We start from the raw sequence: 21362 nt of genomic DNA, 5'->3' as shown, positions 1-21362 counted from the left end.
TGGCTCACAGGCTCTTTCTTCTGTTGCTTCCCTTTCTCTCTGCCCTCATCTCCCACCTCACCCAGAACCAGTTTCCAGCCCCACAGCTCTCTCAGGGGCTGTGCTCCCCCTGCCTGTGTACTTTTGGTCAGGCTCCCCCACCCCCCACAGCTCCCCTGCCTCCTCTTCCCACTGGGAGAAGTCAGCTCCTCTCTCTCTCCTCTACCCCTCCCTGTCCCAGAGCCAGCCAGACTCCGCCTCCTCCTGAGCCTCACTCTTTCTCTGGCTGAGATTTGCGCTGCCCTCTCTGTCGTACCTATTTTAGCAGTGTTGTAGTCACTGTGTTTAACGTTTCCTTCCCCGCTGCAGATGCTCCCAGACTTTTATGTAGATGTTCTAGCATTCCTTCATACATTGTCCCCTTTAATCCACACAGAACTTTGTGAGGTAGGAATTTTTGCCTTCGGGGCACCGAGAAGGAAGGCCTCACTCCGGAAGGTGGAATCACTTTCCCAGAGTCGCACAGCTGGTGCGCAGCAGAGCTGGGCTTTGACCTGCAGGGTAGTTTTCTTTCTGCTGTAACAGCCCCTCTGACGCATGTCAAAGAGCAGTCTGAAGGAGGGAATTTCCCTACCACTTTCTCCCCCAAATCCACTTAAATCTTAGCTTTATCCCAGTTAATCCATAGCAAACTTTTACAGTCAGAGTATGGATTGGGCATCTTCAGGTAACATTAATAATCTCAGATTCATAAGTAGCTCAGAATAATTAGCAGATTACTGAGAAATCAGTGGTTTCTTATACTGCGTTTTGAATTATACAAAGTTAAACAGTTTGCTTAACAACAGGAGATGAGTGTGGGAAGTTTGCATGGAAATGTCACATACATTCCCTACTGGTGTGAAGGATTTTGCTTCCTGCTGTACTGTTTTCAGGATCAGGGTGCTGGCTGCATTGTCCTATGAGGGGAGGTGGAGGGCAGATACTATGACCTGGGAAGGTTGAAACTGGGCAAGGGCTGCTCACGTTAGCCAGGCACCCTCTGGGATACCCACCAAGATGTTCTCATGACTATAGAAGGAAGGCCTACCAGTGAAGTGAAGAGATTTCCTGAAGTTAAGTTCTATATTGTTATCAGCAGATTTACAATGATTCATTCAATCTAGTTGTTGATGAAAGAAAGAAAGAGAAAAAGAAAGAAGAAAGAATGGAGGGGAGAAGGGAAGGAAGAAAGGAAGGAAGAAAAGAAGAAAGAAAGGAAGGGAGGGAGGGAGGGGGGAGGGAGGGAGGGAGGGAGGAAGGAAGGAAGGAAGGAAGGAAGGAAGGAAGGAAGGAAGGAAGGAAGGAAGGAAGGAAGGAAGGAAGGAAGGAAAGTAGGAACGTATATATTTTTGAAGGTAACTTGGTTTCATGTCAGGATTATTAACTATTTGGACAAAAACTGACATAATATTATGTATATTAGCTACTACTGAAGAGCAGACTGTTGGCAAAAGTCATAATGGAATACTGCTCAGTCATGAAAAAGAAGGAAATCTTACCCTTTGCGACAGCATGGATGGGCCTGGGGATTATTATGCTAAGTGAAATAAGCCAGTCAGAGAAAAACAAGTGAACTAAGCCAGTCAGAGAAAGACAAGTATGATTTTACTTATATATGGAATCTAATGAATAAAATAAACTAACAAAATAGAAACAGACTCGTAGATACAGAGAACAGCTGACTGCTGTTGCGGGCAGTGGGGGAACTAGGTAAAAAAGGTGAACGGAGTAAGCAAAAAAAAAATTATAGACACACAACAGTATGGTGATTACCAGAAAGAAAGGGGGGTAGGGAGAGGTAGAAGAGGGTAAAGGGGGATAAATGGTGAGGGAAGGAGACTTGACTTGGGGTGGTGAACACGCAATACAATATACAGGTGATGTATTATAGAATTGTACACCTGAAACCTGCATAATTTTGTTAAGCAATGTCACCCCAATAAATTCAGTTTATTATTATTATTATTACTATTTATTTATTTTTTTTGTATTTTTCTGAAGCTGGAAATGGGGAGAGACAGTCAGACAGACTCCCGCATGCGCCCAACCAGGATCCACCCGGCACGCCCACCAGGGGTGATGCTCTGCCCACCAGGGGGCGATGCTCTGCCCCTCCGGGGCGTCGCTGTGTTGGGACCAGAGCCACTCTAGCGCCTGAGGCAGAGGCCAAAGAGCCATCCCCAGTGCCCGGGCCATCTTTGCTCCAATGGAGCGTCGCTGCAGGAGGGGAAGAGAGAGACAGAGAGGAAGGAGGGGGGGAGGAGTGGAGAAGCAGATGGGCGCTTCTCCTGTGTGCCCTGGCCGGGAATCGAACCCGGGATTTCTGCACGCCAGGCCAACGCTCTACCACTGAGCCAACCGGCCAGGAAATAAATTCAGTTTAAAGAAGGAGGGGAGAAAGCATTTGGCTTTGTACACCATGTAAGCAGACTGGTATTTCACAAAATTCACATGTGCTTAATGATCCTTGGAATAACATGAGAGAAGAGATTTTAGGTAACATAAGGGGTTTGGGATCATTGCTCATAAGAAAGCTATTTCTCATTTTAGAGGGAGATAGAGGACTATTTAATTTATAAGGCCTACTTTATGTTAGCCATAACTTACCTAAGGTGAGGTAATTATGGCTATAGCCTGACTCCGAATAACATGCTCAAGAGAAGACGAGGATGTCTGCATTGAAATGTGGTGATGGCCCTGGCCGGTTGGCTCAGCGGTAGAGCGTCGGCCTAGCGTGCGGAGGACCCGGGTTCGATTCCTGGCCAGGGCACATAGGAGAAGCGCCCATTTGCTTCTCCACCCCTCTGCTGCGCCTTCCTCTCTGTCTCTCTCGTCCCCTCCCGCAGCCAAGGCTCCATTGGAGCAAAGATGGCCCGAGCGCTGGGGATGGCTCTGTGGCCTCTGCCTCAGGCGCTAGAGTGGCTCTGGTCGCAACATGGCGACGCCCAGGATGGGCAGAGCATCGCCCCCTGGTGGGCAGAGCGTTGCCCCATGGTGGGCGTGCCAGGTGGATCCCAGTCGGGCGCATGCGGGAGTCTGTCTGACTGTCTCTCCCTGTTTCCAGCTTCAGAAAAATGCAAGAAAAAGGGGGGGGAAAAAAAGAAATGTGGTGATGTGTTGTTGCTATGCCATGAAAACAGATGTCCTGTGTGTGCAGGACCTACATGGGATCTGGCCGAAGGAATCAGGAAGTGCTTTGCTGGAATTCATAGAGCGGGACGATAAACAAGTGACTTCATCTTCTTGCTCGTCTTTTGTGTGATCTTGAGAGAATGTCTTTATGAACGGATTTTTGAGGGTTCTTTTTATAAGAAGATATTTGTGTTCTCTTACTTGTGAGAATAGCCTGGAAACGGTTGGATCGTTGGGAAAAGAAAGAAATGACATTTGTGGATTTGAGCAGATTGATGTAAAAATAAAAGTGCATTTTGTCCTACTATGGATGATCCATATTTTAAATAAATTTGATATATGAAAGTCCAGGCTATTAAAATGATAAACAAATAGCTGTCTTTAAAAGTTATTTGCTGCCTGGCTTGTGGTGGCACAGTGGATATAGCCTCAACCTGGAATGCTGAGGTTGCCAGTTCAAAACCCTGGCTTGCCCGGTCAAGGCACAAAAGACAAGCAAGCAATGAACAGCTAAAGTGAAGCAGCTAGGAGTTAATACTTCTTGCTTCCCCCACTCTCCCTCTGTCAAATCACTTTAACAAAATCTTAAAAAAAAAACACAACTATTTGCTTTACCAACGTGTCTAATATAGAATTTCTTTATATCTTTCTATAGGATTTCTTTTTTTTTTATTAATTAATTTTAATGGGGTGACATTGATAAATCAGGGTACATATGTTCAGAGAAAGCATCTCTAGGTTATTTTGACATTTGATTATGCTGCATTCCCATCACCCAAAGTCCAATTGTCTTCCGTCACCTTCTAACTGGTTTTCTTTGTGCCCCTCCCCTCCCCGAACCCCTCTCTCTCCCCCCCCTCCCATAACCCCCACACTCTTGTCCATGTCTCTGAGTCTCATTTTTTAGTCCCACCTATGTATGGAATCACATAGTTCTTAGCTTTTTCTGATTTACTTATTTTGCTCAGTATAATGTTATCAAGGTCCATCCATGTTGTTGTAAATGATCCAATGTCATCATTTCTTATGGCTGAGTAGTTATTCCATAGTATATATGTACCAAAGCTTTTAATCCACTCGTCCACTGATGGACACTTGGGCTGTTTCCAGATCTTCGCTATTGTGAACAATGCTGCCATAAACATGGGGGTGCATTTCTTCTTTTCAAATAGTGCTATGGTGTTCTTGGGGTACATTCCTAAAAGTGGTATAGCTGGGTCAAAAGGCAGTTCGATTTTTAATTTCTTCAGGAATCTCCATACTGTTTTACACAGTGGCTGCACCAGTCTCCATTCCCAACAGCAGTGCAGGAGGGTTCCCTTTTCTCCACATCCTCGCCAACACTTATTCTGTGTTGTTTTGTTGATGAGCGCCATTCTGACTGGTGTGAGGTGATAATCTCATTGTGGTTTTAACTTGCATTTCTCTAATGATTAGTGATGTTGAGTATTTTTTCATCTGCCTATTGGCTATCTGTATGTCCTCTTTGGAGAAGTGTCTATACATTTCTTTCGCCCATTTTTTGATTGGGTTGTTTGTCTTCCTGGTATTGAGTTTTACAAGTTCTTTATAAATTTTGGTTATTAACCCCTTATCAGACGTATTGTCAAATATATTCTCCCATTGTGTAGTTTGTCTTTTTATTCTGTTCTTATTGTCTTTAGCTGTGCAGAAGCTTTTTAGTTTGATATAGTCCCATTTGTTTATCCTGTCTTTTATTTCACTTGCCCGTGGAGATAAATCGGCAAATATATTGCTGCGAGAGATGTCAGAGAGCTTACTGCCTATGTTTTCTTCTAAGATGCTTATGGTTTTATGGCTTACATTTTGAGTTTATTTTTGTGAATGGTGTAAGTTGGTGGTCTAGTTTCATTTTTTTGCAGGTAGTTGTCCAATTTTCCAAATACCATTTGTTGAAGAGTCTGTCTTTACTCCAATGTATGCTCTTACCTCCTTTGTCAAATGTCAGTTGTCCATAAAAGTGTGGGTTTATTTCTGGGTTCTCAGTTCTGTTCCATTGATCTATATGCCTGTTCTTATACCAGTACCAGGCTGTTTTGAGTACAATGGCCTTGTAGTATAACTTGATATCAGAAAGTGTGATACCTCCCACTTTATTCTTCCTTTTCAAGATTTCTGAGGCTATTCGTGTTCTCTTTTGCTTTCATATAAATTTTTGGAATATGTGTTCTATATCTTTGAAGCAAGTCATTGGTATTTTAATCGGTATTGTATTGAATTTATATATTGCTTTGGGTAATATAGAAATTTTTTTTTTGTATTTTTCTGAAGCTGAAAACGGGGAGAGACAGTCAGACAGACTCCCGCATGCGCCTGACCGGGATCCACCCGGCACGCCCACCAGGGGGCGACGCTCTGCCCACCAGGGGGCGATGCTCTGCCCCTCCGGGGCCTCGCTCTGCCGCGACCAGAGCCACTCTAGCGCCTGGGGCAGAGGCCAAGGAGCCATCCCCAGCGCCCAGGCCATCTTTGCTCCAATGGAGCCTCTGCTGCGGGAAGGGAAGAGAGAGACAGAGAGGAAGGAGAGGGAGAGGGGTGGAGAAGCAGATAGGCGCTTCTCCTGTGTGCCCTGGCCGAGAATCAAACCCAGGACTTCTGCATGCCAGGCCGACGCTCTACCACTGAGCCAACCGGCCAGGGCAATATAGACATTTTAATGATGTTTATTCTTCCTAACCATGAGCACGGTATATGCTTCCACTTGTTTGTATCTTCCCTGATTTCTTTTATCAATGTTTTATAATTTTTCGAGTACAAGTCTTTAATATCCCTGGTTAAATTTATTCCTAGGTACTTTATTTTTTTGGTTGCAATGGTAAAGGGGATTGCTTCCTTAATTTCTCTTTCTGACAGTTCATTGTTAGTATATAAAAATGCCTCTGATTTCTGAGTATTAATTTTATATCCTGCCACCTTGCTGAATTCATTTATCAGGTCTAGTAATTTTTTGACTGAGACTTTAGCGTTTTCTATATACAATATATCATCTGCAAATAATGATAGTTTTACTTCTTCTTTTCCAATTTGGATGCCTTTTATTTCTTCTTCTTTTCTGATTACTGCAGCTAGGACTTCCAGAACTATGTTGAGTAAGAGTTGTGAAAGGGAGCACCCCTGCCTTGTTCCTGATCTTAAGGGGATTGCTTTTAATTTTTGCCCATTGAGTATGATGTTGGCTGTGGGTTTGTCATAGATGGCTTTTATCATGTTGAGGTATGTTCCCTGTATTCCCACTTTGCTGAGAATTTTGATCATGAATGGGTGCTGGATTTTATCAAATGCTTTTTCTGCATCTATTGAAATTATCATGTGGTTTTTCTCCTTCCTTTTGTTTATGTGATGAATCACATTGATTGATTTGTGAACATTGTACCAGCCTTGCTTCCCAAGAGTAAATCCCACTTGAAAAACTATGGAACGCTTCACGAATTTGCGTGTCATTCTTGCGCAGGAGCCATGCTAATCTTCTCTGTATCTTTCCAATTTTAGTATATGTGCTGCTGAAGCAAGCACTCTATAGGATTTCTTAACTGGAAAAATAATAGTGCTTCCTTCTGTTTTATCTTAAGAAAAATAGTAGCCTGACCAGGTGGTGGCACAGTGCATAGAGTGCGGACTGGGACACGGAGGACTGAGGTTCAAGACCCTGAGGTCGTGGGCTCATCTGTTTTGAGCAAAGCTCACCAGCTTGAGCCCAAGGTCGCTGGCTCAAGCAAGGGGTCACTTGGTCTGCTGTGCCCCCCTCCCATCAAGGCACATATGAGAAAGCAATCAATGAACAACTAAGGTGCTACAATAAAGAGTTGATGCTTCTCATCTCTCTCCCTTCCTTCCTGTCTATCCCTATCTGTCCCTCTCTCTGTCTCTCTCTGTCACACACACACACACACACACAAAGTAAATATTTTGCCTGAAATAACATCTCTCCTAAGCTCTTCAGTTGGGAAAGGTATGTTCAGGGAACAATTCTTTGAGGCATTGGATTGATATGAATATGAAAATAGTAAGGAAACAAGACGGATATAAGTATCACAGAATTTTCAAGTTGGAAAGGACTTTCTTAGACATTTGATTTCATGCGAGACCAAAGCAGAAATCCCTTCTAAAGTAGTTCTCAGATTAAGGTCCTTAAGGGAATTGAATTCAAACCCATGAAGTTTGCGGATTTTGCTTTTAGGCAGTAGGTAGCTCTTGGTTCTTGAGAATGAGAGTATCGTACACAGTCAGAGGTCAGAGTTGTGCGTTGAGGAGATTAATCTGTTTCTGAGGTAAAGGAAGACTTGAAAAGGGTGAGAAGCTGGGTCGGAGAAACCAGTATGAAAGCTTTGCAGATATCTGGGTGTTGGGCAGTATTTTCCTGGATTTGAGTTACAGCAGTGAGTTTGAAAGTACGGACAGATACGAAAACAATTAAGGTGGAAGACTCAGTAGAACATTGCGACTATTGAATATGGTACTCAGCTAGAGCAGCTCCAAGGTTTAGAAGTTGAGTTGCTTAGGATGATAGTGGTAGACACATAATGTCCAAATTATTAGCTGTCTTTTTAAATGTGTTTTCACTTATTATTTTAATAGCATTAAGTACTCTTTCATATCAGTGTGCTTAAAATAAATTGTTGTAGGTAAAAGATACTATTTACAAAGAAACTTGTGAGGCCCTTCTGTGTCATGGAAAGAGTAAAGACATGGTGCAGGTGCAGAGCTCATTTGAAAGTCAAACGAACAATAAGTGATATTCATTGATTGGTTGACTCATCTTTTGACATTTTAAATGGCAGCTATGGCAGTTTTGAACTGTTTTGGACACTTTTATGTTTCAGATTTCAGTTACTACTTTTGAACAGGAAAATATAATAATTTGTTGGCCATAAAAAGACACAATAAATTTATGTATCAGAAGCAAGTAACTGTTTAAAAAAAAATGAGGTAGGCCAGTGCTTTAGAAAAACAGAGTCTGAGGCCTGAATGTTATCATTAATTAGACACAGAGTAGGAAGGAGCGTGTATTCTGTTACCTTTGCCACCGCACGAGGAGTTAACTTTCATGCAGTCCTGCCAAAATGCTGGTGAATGGTTAACTGTCTGCATAAACCTGTATAAAAGCTATGTTCAGCCCAGTCACTGTGTCATTTCAAACAATGCTCATATGTTTTATTTAGTGCTGTTATCATCTAGATGACATATTTTGAAAGATTTAAAAACCCTTCTCTGCCTTCTCGGTGGATATCATTACTCGGTAGGGCTCGGTAGTGAAATGTGACTCTCTGTGGCTAGGTTATTACTCTATTTAAATCTATTCATTATTTATGACTCTCCATCTGAAGGGAGGCTTTCAATTCAGATATTATTTTTAGTAGCATTAGAAATTGTTTGTGTTCGGTGGGTTAAATTACAAGCATGATAATGTGATGTAATGTTTAATTTTATTTAGTTATTCAGTGTGTGCCCTGGGCTGGGTGTTAAGGGCACAGAGATGAATAGATTGAGCACCTTCAGGAAGCCAGTAGCCCCGCTGTGCTTGATGTTATGCAAAAGTGAGAAAATGGCCTGGGGTGCAAAGCTAACCATTCCCATGAAACAAGTTGATGAGTATGACTGAAATGTTGTCTGGAATATCTTTTCATATTTCAGTTTTAGGGAGGTGAAGGATAAGAGTATACTCTATGTAACATGTTATTTGCAAGGTGAATTACAAATGTATTATATTCTTCTCACTCTAAAAAACCCGAACATTTTGCTAAGAACTTTCTGGAGTTTGTTGAATTCTTGCTGGGCTTTGTTGAATTGTTCCGTAACCTTGAGTTTTTGCTCTTGTTTGGACATCACCTGCTTTACTAGGCCTTCTGCTTCCTCTGAGTGTGTGTAAGGGGCTCTGCTTAGGATACTCGTGTATTTTTATTGCCAGTGAAGTTCCTGGCCTATGTTAGGCTTTCATTAAACAACTGTAGTGTGAATAAATCAGTGACCATTCCAATGTTAAAAATATATTAAGTGCCTTAATTCGAAAAACTGTTCAGTGTTCAGGAAAATCAGCCAATTAGAATAGAACCAGGGATTTCTTTCAGCACAACGCAGTAAGGTGTGTATATGATGTTTGGGGGCCAACAGTACTTCAGGATCGTGTTTCTGGGAGAGTTCTGTTTACCTATGACAGTGAGTGAATGAAACCATGTGAAGTCTGAGAAAGAGGATCAGGATTAATAAAAGGCTCCAGGGTGAAAGTTCTACCCTCTTGCACCTGAGGTCCCAGTGTGGAATTCTGATGGAAATGATGAATGAAGACTGGGAAGAGGACGTGTATTAGCAGCCAGTATTTTGGCTTCCCTAACCAGTGTAGGCTGCTTAATTATTAGGAATAAAAGCAAATCATCTCTGAGGTCTTTGTTGGCTAATTAGGTAATTATTCCACCTAGGGAAAATAATCAAGTTATAGTCCTTTATTAGCTATCTGTGCTGTACTATCCCAACACAAAAGCTTCCAGAAAGTTCCTGATATCACAGTAGCTAATAATGTATTTTGCTGTGTTTTCTTGGAAGATTATTGGCTTTATAATCTTAAAAATATTCCAATTAAACAAAAAATAAAATAAGAGCTCTTTGCATAGTGGTGTTTGCACTGTACGGTGTTTTTCAGGGAACTTTTTTTTTTCTCAGGCTCTGCATACAGTTTTGGCTCCTGGGAATTTTGGTTCTGTCTTTGCCAGAAGTTTGGGGATAAGTTTACTTTATTCTGGGTCAGTTACATTTTGAAAACTAGGGCAAGATAAATCCAGGGTCATTTAGAGTCTTGTTAAAGTAGGTTAACAAAGATCTCATTCATTCCTTATAGAAATCAGAATCCTTTTTAATTAGCCCCATGGGAGAGACAAGATTTTTCTGAGCTTTTGTGTATGCATGTGTCCTGGGAGGGGTGTAGTTATTCAGAACTTGAAGTAGTATATTAGGAAAAATAAAACTCAATCTCAATTTTACAAAGGGGAAAGTAAGAAGTCAATATAATAAATTAATTTATAAACATTTAGTGGGTTTAGCGTGTGATTTTCTGCTCTAAATATTGGAGGTCATTATAAATGTGCTTCTTCAAGAGATTACTTTCCGCATCTGATTTTGACACTAGGGATTACAATTTCTCGAAATGTCTTTGGTTTTCTAAAACATTCTGGGAAATGTTAGTAAAATGTAACTGCATTTGTTGTTTTTGATACATATATGAGAACTGAAGTTTACTGATACCAGGTATTTTTAGAGCCATTTAAAAGTGGTAAATAAAAGTATATGGGCCCTGGTTGGTGGCTCAGTGGATAGAGTGTCGGCCCCAGTATATGGACATCCTGGGTTCGATTTCTGGTCAGGGCACACAGGAGAAATGACTATCTTTTTCTCCTCCTTCACTTTTCTCTCCCTCCTTTCCTCCTGCACCCAGTGGCTTGATTGGTTTGAATTGGGCCCCTGGCGCTCAATGGATGGCTCCATTGGAGATCATCAGCCTCAGGTGCTAAAAGTAGCTTGGTACTCGAGTATCGGTCCTAGATGGAGTTGCCTGGTGGATCCTGGTCAGGGCACATGCGGGAGTCCACCTCACTATTTCCCCTCCTCTCAACTAAAAAAAATTATATATATATATATATATATATATATATATATATATAAAAGCATATGAATAATTTTCAGGTAGATGAAATGTTTGAAGTTCTAACTATGTATTTCATTGGAAAAGAAACATGAGATTCTGGGTGAATAATCTCTCTTTGTCATTGAGGGTCTGTGCAGTGAGGCTTGTTGAATGAGCGCAGGAAGAATATGACAGAAGAGTAGCTACACACACTTCCTGTCCGCATCGTGGGTCTTTCCAGTCTTGCTGTTTTCAGTAGTTCCTGCAAGGGGACTACCAATCCTATCAGCAGTAAAATGTTATAAGAGGAAGGGCACTTGGCTCAGATACAGAACAGAAAAGCCCTTCTGAAATGCAAGAGGCATTTAGTATCTTTCCAGAACATTGAAATTGTTGACTTTGTCCTCTGCTGAGTAGGATTATTAATCGTGGGAACTAGTTCTGCTGTGTATCTCTGTCTGCTTTGGTCTGAATGTTTTCTCGGTAACACTTCCAAGGGGTCTGATGATAGCTTCAAAACAAAATATTTCTTATGTACAGATAAACTCATATTTCTTCATCATATAATTTGGTTTTTATGAGTTCAGGTCATGAATTTGTTTAGGCAACGTGTGTTTCTGAGATCCTGCACCCTGCATTAAGCACTATTTTAGGTTAAGAAAATGCTGAGGCTAACAACTCCAGCAAGCTTCATATGTCTATGGTGTTTGCATTTAAATTAGAGAGACAAAGGATAAATTATCAAGAAATGTTCAGCCCACAGTAAGACATATAGAGGATTAAAAATGAATTCATGTGGTAGTGCCTGGGTGTCCTTAGGTTGGGTGGTCAGAGATGGCCTACCTGAGGAGGAACATGTGAGGAGCCTTTGAATAACACAAAGGAGCTGCCTAGCAAAGAACAAGACAAGAGCATTCCAGTAGGATCGCTCAAAGATGGAAACAAACTTGGTGAATTCATGGAGCATAGGAAGCCTGGTGGCTGGATTGTGGGCAAGGGGTGGCATGGGCTGGTATTGGAGAGCAAGGTAAGGTAGGGCTAGATCAGGCAGGGGTTTGTCAGCTCCAAGCTGAGGTGTGTGGATGGGAACCATTGGCAGATATTAATAGGGGAGTAAAATGATAGGATCTGTTTTCCAAGTGATCCCTCTGGCTGCTGAGTGGGGAGGGAGTTATCTGGGAACAAGGTTAAAGTAGCGAAGCCAGTTAGAATGCATTTATTATAGTCCAAGTTTGATATCATGGTGATTTGGACCAGTGTGGTAGCAATGGAATAAGAACTATGGATTTTTTTTTTAAACAGAGGCAGAGATAGACAGGGACAGACAGACAGGAACGGAGAGAGATGAGAAGCATCAATCATCAGTTTCTCGTTGCGCGTTGCGACTTCTTAGTTGTTCATTGATTGCTTTCTCACATGTGCCTTGACCGTGGGCCTTCAGCAGACCGAGTAACCCCCTGCTGGAGCCAGCGACCTTGGGTCCAAGCTGGTGAGCTCTTTGCTCAAGCCAGATGAGCCCGCGCTCAAGCTGGTGACCTTGGGGTCTTGAACCTGGGTTCTTCCACATCCCAGTCCGACGCTCTATCCACTGCGCCACCACCTGGTCAGGCGAACTATGGATTTTTAAAAAATGTATTTGTGAGCAAGGGGTAAGTTCACAAATCAAGAATAAATTGTAAATTTTGCCTTGAGCACCTGAGTAGTTCAGCAAAGAATAAGACTGTTAAATGAATGAGTTTGGGAGGAACCAGGAGTTTATTTTGCCATGATTGATGTGAGATGCTTATTTGGTAATCCAAATGGAGATACCCAGTACTGCATACATTTGGATGTAAGAATCCAGATGGGACACCATCAGCCTGGTTGGTGTGTTTATGTTTAAAGCCATGGACTAGATGAGATCACCTATGGACTGCGTAGCTAGAGCAGACGTTTGGGGTTCTTTAGTGTTTAGAGGTCAAGCATAACATGAGGAACAAGCAAAGGGCACTGAGGAGTAGCCAGGGACAAAGAAGGAAAAGCAGTAAGTGGGGTGGCGTGGAAGCTTCTTGATGAAAGTGTTTGAAGAAGGTGATGTGGTCATCTGTGTTGAATGGAGAGAAATGGTCACTGGAGTGGGCTCAGAGCCCCTTATCAGTTGGTGGTCCTGATAAGGATAGCCTGACTCAGGCGGTACAGACAGTGGCCTGACTGGATGGGCTGAGGGGAGAGTGGGAGGTGAGGAACTGGAGACAGTCAATGATTTTAAGAAATTTTGTCGTGAAGGAGAACAGAAATATCAGGCACTTGTTGAAGGGAAGTATAGGGCTTTCTAAGGTACGATGTACTACTCCATTACTTGCTATGCCTTTTCTAAGTATAGATTCATTTTTCCTTAGAACCCCATTATTTTATTTGTTCATTCATTATTCAACAAGTGATTTGTAGCACCTGTTGTGTACAAGGCACTATGCTGAACTTACAGGATGGCACATGGCACATACTGTCCCAAAATGTATGTTGTTATTACAGGGATACTGAGAAGTACATAGACTAGTACAGAATCTTACGATATGTGCTTCGGGGGAGGGAAAACGTGATACTGCGGAAGATCAGAGTAGGGGTGCCTAACCCAGACTTGGAGGCCAGGGAAGGCTGCCCAGAAGTGCTTTCTATACTTTGACCTAAAGTATGTTAGCAGACCAGCAGGGTGAAGATGGGAAGAGTGCCCTGGGCAGTGGTAACAGGATGTGAAAGCCGGAAGCTGAAGCAGAATACGCATACCCGAGGAAAGGAGCGGACTGTCTCCGAGTGGAGTGTCAGTGAGACGGAGGATTAGAGTTTGAAAGAGAATGCTAAGACATGAGGCTAGAAAGGGTCATGCAAATACAGGGATGGGCAAGAGTAGGTTTACAGTTGTAAATACGTGAAAGTTTATTTTTAATTTTTTTTTTTTTTGGTATTTTTCTGAAGCTGGAAACGGGGAGAGACAGCCAGACAGACTCCCGCATGCGCCCGACCGGGATCCACCTGGCACACCCACCAGGGGCGACGCTCTGCCGCGACCAGAGCCACTCTAGCACCTGGGGCAGAGGCCAAGGAGCCATCCCCAGCGCCCGGGCCATCTTTGCTCCAATGGAGCCTTGGCTGCAGGAGGGGAAGAGAGAGACAGAGAGGAAGGGGGGGGTGTGGAGAAGCAAATGGGTGCTTCTCCTATGTGCCCTGGCCGGGAATCGAACCCGGGTCCCCCGCACGCCAGGCCGACGCTCTACCGCTGAGCCAACCAGCCAGGGCCTAAAAATTTTTATTTATTGATTTTAGAGAGAGAGAGAGAGAGAGAGAGAGAGAGAGAAACATCAGTTTGTTGTTTCACTTATTTATGTGTTCCTTGGTTGATTGTTCTATGCTCCCTGATCTGGGATCTAACTTGCTACCTTGGTATATCTGGATGATGTTCTAACCAACTAAGTTACCCGGCCAGAGCTAGTTTATTCTTGTATTACTATTTATTAATTATTGTATTATTTATTTGAATTATAACTGTAAGCCTACTTTTGCCCACACCTGTATATAAGGATTTGAAAATTTTTTTCTAAGACCAAGGAGAAACAATTGAAAAATTCTGAGTAGAGACATAGTCAGAACTTATTAGAGATCACCTGGGCTGCTGTGTGGGGTGTGGCCTTACCGGTATTCCTCAAAGTGATCTTTGTGAATCCCCAAATCAGAACCTCTGGGAGTTGGGACCCAGAACCTGGCCCTTAAGCAAAGCCCCCGGGTAATTTCCTGGCATTCAAAAGTGTAAGAACCCTAGATTTGTAATCACAGCCCAGATCTCTTCAGTCCAGTCTGCTGGTTTTGCATTCAGAAGTCAGAGGTGCTTGGACTGCTGCCCCAGAGGAAGGTGTTCAGGCTCATATGTCTTGATTTTCAGAAAGACAAGTAATCACAGTTCTATATGGTAGATAAAAAGGTAGGAAGGAGTAGGAAATGTGTTAAAAGAAATGTAGTTATTTCTTTAGATTATTCATTCCACAGATATTTATTGAGCAACTCAGATGAGTCAGAATAAGGTGAGAAAAGAGGAGAGACAAATAGGACCCTAGATTCTAGGCATTTTATCTGTAATATGAACTCATTTTCATGTGCTAGAAATACAAGATTTACTCACTCAAAGAGCTGGGAGCTATGTTGGCCAATGAGGTTGGAAATAAAAGCCTCAGTGTGAAAATCTCAGGTGTTCACACAAAGGTGTGGTTCACACGTGTGGCAACACTAAGTTGCTAGATTCATGTGCTGAGGCTCAAAGTGAGAACCCTTTGTTGTATGTTATATATTTTCCTCACAAACTAAGCACTCACATTGCTATGTTGACTTAGGGAACAATAGCAATAGAGCGCCACTCCCTCCTCCCCAGCCATTTAATCATTCATTCAACAAATATTTTCTGAATTTGTACAACATGCAATGCACCTTGGTAGGTGCTGCAGGCAGGATGAGGAGCAAAGTCAGACTTGACTCATGCTGTCATGGAGCCAGTTGGCTAATGAGGAGAGTGATGAATCAAATAATCTCACAGATATTAGTTAATATTTTGGGGGGAACAGCTTTATTGAGATATAATTTATAATCTACAGTATACAACTCACCTATTTAAAGTGTAGAATTTAGCAGTTTTTAGTATATTCACAGAGTGGTGCAACCATCACATTTAATTTTAGAACATTTTTATCACCTCCGAAAGAAAACCCATACACTTTAGCTATCATTCTTCAACCTCGCACCCCCAGCCCTTGGCAAACCCTGGTCTGCTTTCTGCCTCTCTAGATCTGCCTCTGCTGGACATTTCGTGCAGGTGGAATCATATCATATGTAATATTTTGTGACTGGATTTAACTTAGCATAATGTTTTCAAAGTTCATCCATGTTATGGCTGATACTTGTTTGGGTAGACTAATCTCAGTCCATGCCTGGATTGTAAATTTTTCTTCTGTGAAGAGCCAGGTAGTAAGTATTTTTAGTCTTTGAGGTCTACATGGTCTCTGTCACAACTATTCAGCTTTGCCAATTTAGCGTGAAAGTAGCTACAGACAATATGAAAACAAATGAACAAGTCTGCTACAATAAAACTTTACAAAAACAGGCCTTGGGCCAGATTTAGCCCCTGGGTTGGTTTGTTGACCTCTGATCTGCAGCATTATAAGTACTTAATTCTGCTGACAGCTCTGTGAAGTGATCATCCTCATTTTACAGATGTGATTGAGGCACACAGCTAATAAGTGGCTGACACGGGATCAAACCCAGGTAGTCTGGCTGCAGACCTAGTGCTCTTAACCTCGACAATGATTCCCGGTTGAGGCAAGTACTAAATAGGGGCCGGAAATCCATGACAAGAAAGCAGATAACAAAAGACAGATTGACTTAGGTTTCCTTCAGGATGCAGCAGTTGAACTGAGACTAAGCACAGGGAGAAGTGAACTCAGTGAAGGGAGGGTGGGCCGGGTGGTACAAATGGCTGTGGCCGGAGGGAACGTAGCTTGTAAAGGCCCCGAGAGGAGATGGAGTGACCGAGGAGATGGAGTGACCGGAGTCCTGGTCTCGAGGAAGAGTTGTGTGTGCTGGGGCTGCTGAGATGTTCTGATGGGGACCACACAAAACCTCCGAGGCTTTTACGGATTGTGCTCTTGATCCAGAGCAGAGGGAAACCATCCAAGGCTGGAAAGGGTGATATGTTCAGACTTACCTGTTGAAGTGGAAAACAGATTGAAAGGAATAGAGTAGACTTAGTTGGTCATGGAAGTAGTCCGGGACAGAGCTGATGGTGATCGGGCAGGAGGGCTGGGGGAGCCAGGAGAGGTCGAGGAGGACATAGAGGACACCAGAGCCGTGTTGGAGGCAGATCTGTCAGGGTTTGGTGGTAGAGTGTAGTTGGGGGTGATGAACAGTGGCAGTGTCAAATCTATGAGTTGGAACAACCAGCAAGGACAGGTTTCTGGTGTGGTGGGGGAGCAGAGTGTGATTTTAGGGAATGCTGGATTGGACAGGCAAGTGCTGTTTTCTCCACAGTGACAAGGATTCTCCAGAGGGGACAAATGTGAAATGAAAGAACTTGGAGGTTGCATACCGTGCTGTGTGAGTTATGTTATAGTTAGGACTTACCTTCTAAACTTACTTTTCTGGTTCGGTAAACAAGATCTCAGTCTTGGTATTACGGTATTTATTTTTCTTGCTTGTTTGCTTGTGCTTGGTTCCGAAACAATGTGTTGTGAATTGTTTCCCTGCTTTCTTTGTTAGTTAGTAGTCTCCCTTTCGTAGTTAAAGTAACAGGCCTTTTCCTGTATATTCTTCAAATATTTAAGCCATATTTTTATTGTGTCTCCCTGTGTGTTTTTATTTTCTTGATTTTTTTCCACTTATTTCATTTGTTATCATCTCCATGAGAAACAATAGAAAGGTGGCCTTATTATTTTTGTTCCCTTTCTGTTGGATAACAACTTGATTAAGATTCTTTGGAGTGGCTGTTGGAACACATAGCTAAAATGTGTTGCATTATCCTCTGAATTATTATTATTATTATTATTATTTTTTTTTTTTTTGCATTTTCTTTTGCATTTTTCTGAAGCTGGAAACAGGGAGAGACAGTCAGACAGACTCCCGCATGCGCCCGACCAGGATCCACCCGGCACGCCCACCATGGGGCGACGCTCTGCCCACCAGGGGGCGATGCTCTGCCCATCCTGGGCGTCGCCATGTTGCGACCAGAGCCACTCTAGCGCCTGAGGCAGAGGCCACAGAGCCATCCCCAGCGCCCGGGTCATTTTTGCTCCAATGGAGCCTTGGCTGCGGGAGGGGAAGAGAGAGACAGAGAGGAAGGTGCGGTGGAGGGGTGGAGAAGCAAATGGGCGCTTCTCCTGTGTGCCCTGGCCAGGAATCAAACCCGGGTCCTCCGCACGCTAGGCCGACGCTCTACCGCTGAGCCAACCGGCCAGGGCCCCTGAATTATTATTATTATTATTATTATTTTTACAGAGACAGAGAGAGAGTCAGAGAGAGGGATAGATAGGGACAGACAGACAGGAATGGACAGAGATGAGAAGCATCAATCATTAGTTTTTCATTGTGACACCTTAGTTGTTCATGGATTACTTTCTCATATGTGCTTGACCGTGGGGCTACAGCAGACCGAGTAACCCCTTGATCGAGCCAGCGACCTTGGGTCCAAGCTGGTGAGCTTTGCTCAAACCAGATGAGCCCACGCTCAAGCTGGCGACCTCGGGGTCTTGAACCTGGGTCCTCTGCATCCTAGTCCGACGCTCCAGCCACTACGCCACCCGCCTGGTCAGGCTATCCTCTGAATTTAATTATCTTTTTAAAAAAATGTATTTATTGATTTCAGAGAGAGAGAGAAAGAGAGGGGAGGGAGAAAGAGAGAGAGAGAGAGAGAGAGAAAGAGAGACAGGCAGGAACATCTGTTCCTGCATGTACCCTGACCAGGATCGAACGGACAACCTTTATGCATCGGGACGACACTAACCAACCTAGCTATCCAGCCAGGGCTGAATTTAGTTATCTTTACCATTGTTTGATCTAGCTAACAGTGAGTTGACTATATCTTTTTAGGGAATAGCAACAGGGTCTCATTAGTACATACCCGTTTGGTCAAGACATTTTATTAGTTGAAGAAGTTGCCCCCAGGAGATATTAAAACAAGGAATAGGGTAAGACATAGGCCTAGTAACTGTTGCCAATATATTCTTTTTCTCCATGTAATAAGTTAGTTTGATCCTCCCCACTTTTAATATTTACAAGTCTTTGAATCAGCAAATATTTATTGAGCATCTATTCTCTATGTCATTGGGCTAAGGCATCAGAAAATACATATTTATTATACAATACATTTTTAAATAAAATATGTATTTCCGATGGCTTTAGGCGACCCCTGTGTTTTGGTCGTTCGACCCCTCCCGGGGTCGCGACCCACAGGTTGAGAACCGCTGGGCTAAGGGGAGGCAAAAATACCAAAATCTAAGTGTTTAAGGTTCAAACATTGAGTAGGAGAGAAACCACATGCAGGTAGATGACTATAGATTATGAGCAGCAAGTGATAATTATAAAATAGAAACCGTTGGGTCATAAATATAGCTGTCCTTTAATAAAACTACAGACAGAATAGCAATAAACATACTATTTTTGCTCTTTTTCACTTAATATATCTACATCAGCACATATGTACTGACTAGAATTTTTGTTCTTTATATACTTAATGTTAATGTTGCTTCTGGAGGCATTGGAGAAGGTTAAGGTTAACTTTTAATTTCTATTACTGTTTGAAAAACCGTTTTAGGAGGATCATCTTTCTAATTATTTCTAATTATTAGAAAGTAATAGGAGGATCTATTACTTTCTAATAGTAATAATAATAGATAAAGGCCCAGCAAAGTATTGTGGGAGGCCAGAGCCAGAAGAGATTATTTCTGTTTCACTTTAGGAAAGGGGACATTCGAACAGGATAGGTCTTATTTTACCAAATGTTGACTGAATGCTCACCCAGTGCCTTGTGCTGGTGCTGGGGGTCCCGTGAATGCAGAGGGAAACGGGAGGATTGGCCCCTCCTGAGGGTGCAGAGTGTGGCAATGCAGAAAAAAGTGAAACAGTTGAAGAATTGTAGTTCTTGGGTTCCCCAAGATAGACATCGAGAGGAAATCACAGAGAAATTTCCAGACAAATTTTATTAAGTGCATGCTTGAGCACGCGGGAGGCAGCAAAGAGGAAATGAAGGTCCTTTGAACTGGCTCAGGGGCTGGCTCTGCCCGACTGCTTTCCTAAGCTGGGACAGAGCAGGCGTGTGCGAAAAGGCAGGTTTTTTTTGAAAAGTCAGGCTTATGGAATTTTTCATTTTAGTAAGGTGACCAATCGTCCTCCTTTAGGGAGGACAGTCCTTCTTTTGTAAGTTCCATCCTCCCTCGAAAAGTGCCCTCCTACATGTCCTTCTTTTTGATATTGGAAGACTAATCTGTAAATGTCTGTGTTCAATCAATGCAAAGTTGATCCATTGCGTGTGATGTGACATGTTCGTATTTGACATGACGATTTGTCAAGGATCAGTACAGTGCGGCGAGAGGCGATAATGAGATGCATGCGCTCTACACGGGAGACCTTGAGAGTGTGCGCAATATACCGAGCATGCAAATGGCTTTGTGTACTTCTTACTGAAACATGACATGACACATATGACATTGTAGACTCATGATTATTTCTTTCTCAGTGAATATTCAATCATAAGCAGGTAAGCACAATTCACGTAAAATTCAATAAGAAGGATATTTCTTGTTCAGATATTTCCAATATATTGTTATAAGATATATGGACAAAAAATATTCATTGAATGGAAAAGTACTCATTTAGATAATATTATTAATATAATAATATATATTAATATAGTAATATTATATAAATGAGTACTTTTTTCTTACAATTATTGAAAATTAATAAGCATGTAAACATAATTACAATATAAAATATTACAAATGTTTGTATTATGCATTTATCATATAGTGTATTATTGTTGCAATGAATAAAATGTTTCTTTTATTTTTTTTAATTTCTTTTTTTTTTTTTTTCTTGTATTTTTCTGAAGCTGGAAACGGGGAGAGACAGACAGACTCCCGCATGCGCCCAACCGGGATCCACCCAGCACGCCCACCAGGGGCAACGCTCTGCCCACCAGGGGGCGATGCTCTGCCCCTCCGGGGCGTCGCTCCGCCGGGACCAGAGCCACTCTAGCGCCTGGGGCAGAGGCCAAGGAGCCATCCCCAGTGCTCGGGCCATCTTTGCTCCAATGGAGCCTCGGCCGCAGGAGGGGAAGAGAGAGACAGAGAGGAAGGGGGGGGGTGGAGAAGCAAATTGGCGCTTCTCCTATGTGCCCTGGCCGGGAATCGAACCCGGGTCCCCCGCCAGGCCGACGCTCTACTGCTGAGCCAACCGGCCAGGGCCAAAATGTTTCTTTTATTTATGATATTGTCTTCTTCAATTTATTTTTGTCCTCCTTTTCATTGTAAAAAAGTTGGTCACCTTAATTTTAGGGTCTGGGAGATGTCATTTTCCAACCAAGGTGACTAGGAACTATGTTTGTGCCTGGCTGTGGGCGCAACATGGCGGAATGCTCATAACTGCCACCCTAGTCAAACCTTGATCAATTGCAAATGCAGGTTTGTAGTTTAAGCAGGGAGTTAGGAGGGAGATAAAATCAGTTACCTCTGTCTTTTTTGAGTAAGGAGAAAAAGGATGGTGACCTTTTTGCAGTCCAGCATTCCCTATGGCCGTCTGTTATCCTTGGGGTCCTGGCCCAAGTCCCTGTGCTGTCTTAGCAGCTATTCTAGTTTTGCTAGAGAAATATACGAATTAATATAGGATGTGAGTAGAGAAATCATGGGAGATGAGTCAGGGAAAAGTAGATTGGAGTCAAATTATGAATGACCTAGGTCGGCTAAAAATTTTATAATTTATTCATTAAGAATTGGGAAATGGGCCCTGGCCGATTGGCTCAGTGGCTAGAGCGTCAGCCTGGCCTGTGGACATCCCAGGTTTGATCCTTGGT

General features: G+C 42.7%; 1 protein-coding gene and 1 non-coding gene across 8 annotated transcripts in view; one reads left to right on the top strand and one right to left on the bottom strand.

Moving 5' to 3' along the window:
• SYNE2 (spectrin repeat containing nuclear envelope protein 2) overlaps positions 1 to 21362 on the top strand; it is a 351348-nt gene that overhangs the window by 70226 nt on the left and 259760 nt on the right. The gene's annotated exons all lie outside the window — the stretch shown is intronic.
• LOC136336931 (U6 spliceosomal RNA) lies at positions 6581 to 6687 on the bottom strand. The gene has a single exon (XR_010731665.1). It is a non-coding gene; the product is annotated as a U6 spliceosomal RNA (small nuclear RNA).

The sequence above is a fragment of the Saccopteryx bilineata genome, chromosome 4 (assembly GCF_036850765.1).
Source record: "Saccopteryx bilineata isolate mSacBil1 chromosome 4, mSacBil1_pri_phased_curated, whole genome shotgun sequence".
NCBI classification, from domain to species: domain Eukaryota; kingdom Metazoa; phylum Chordata; class Mammalia; order Chiroptera; family Emballonuridae; genus Saccopteryx; species Saccopteryx bilineata.
This window is presented reverse-complemented; position numbering and strand designations above follow the sequence as displayed.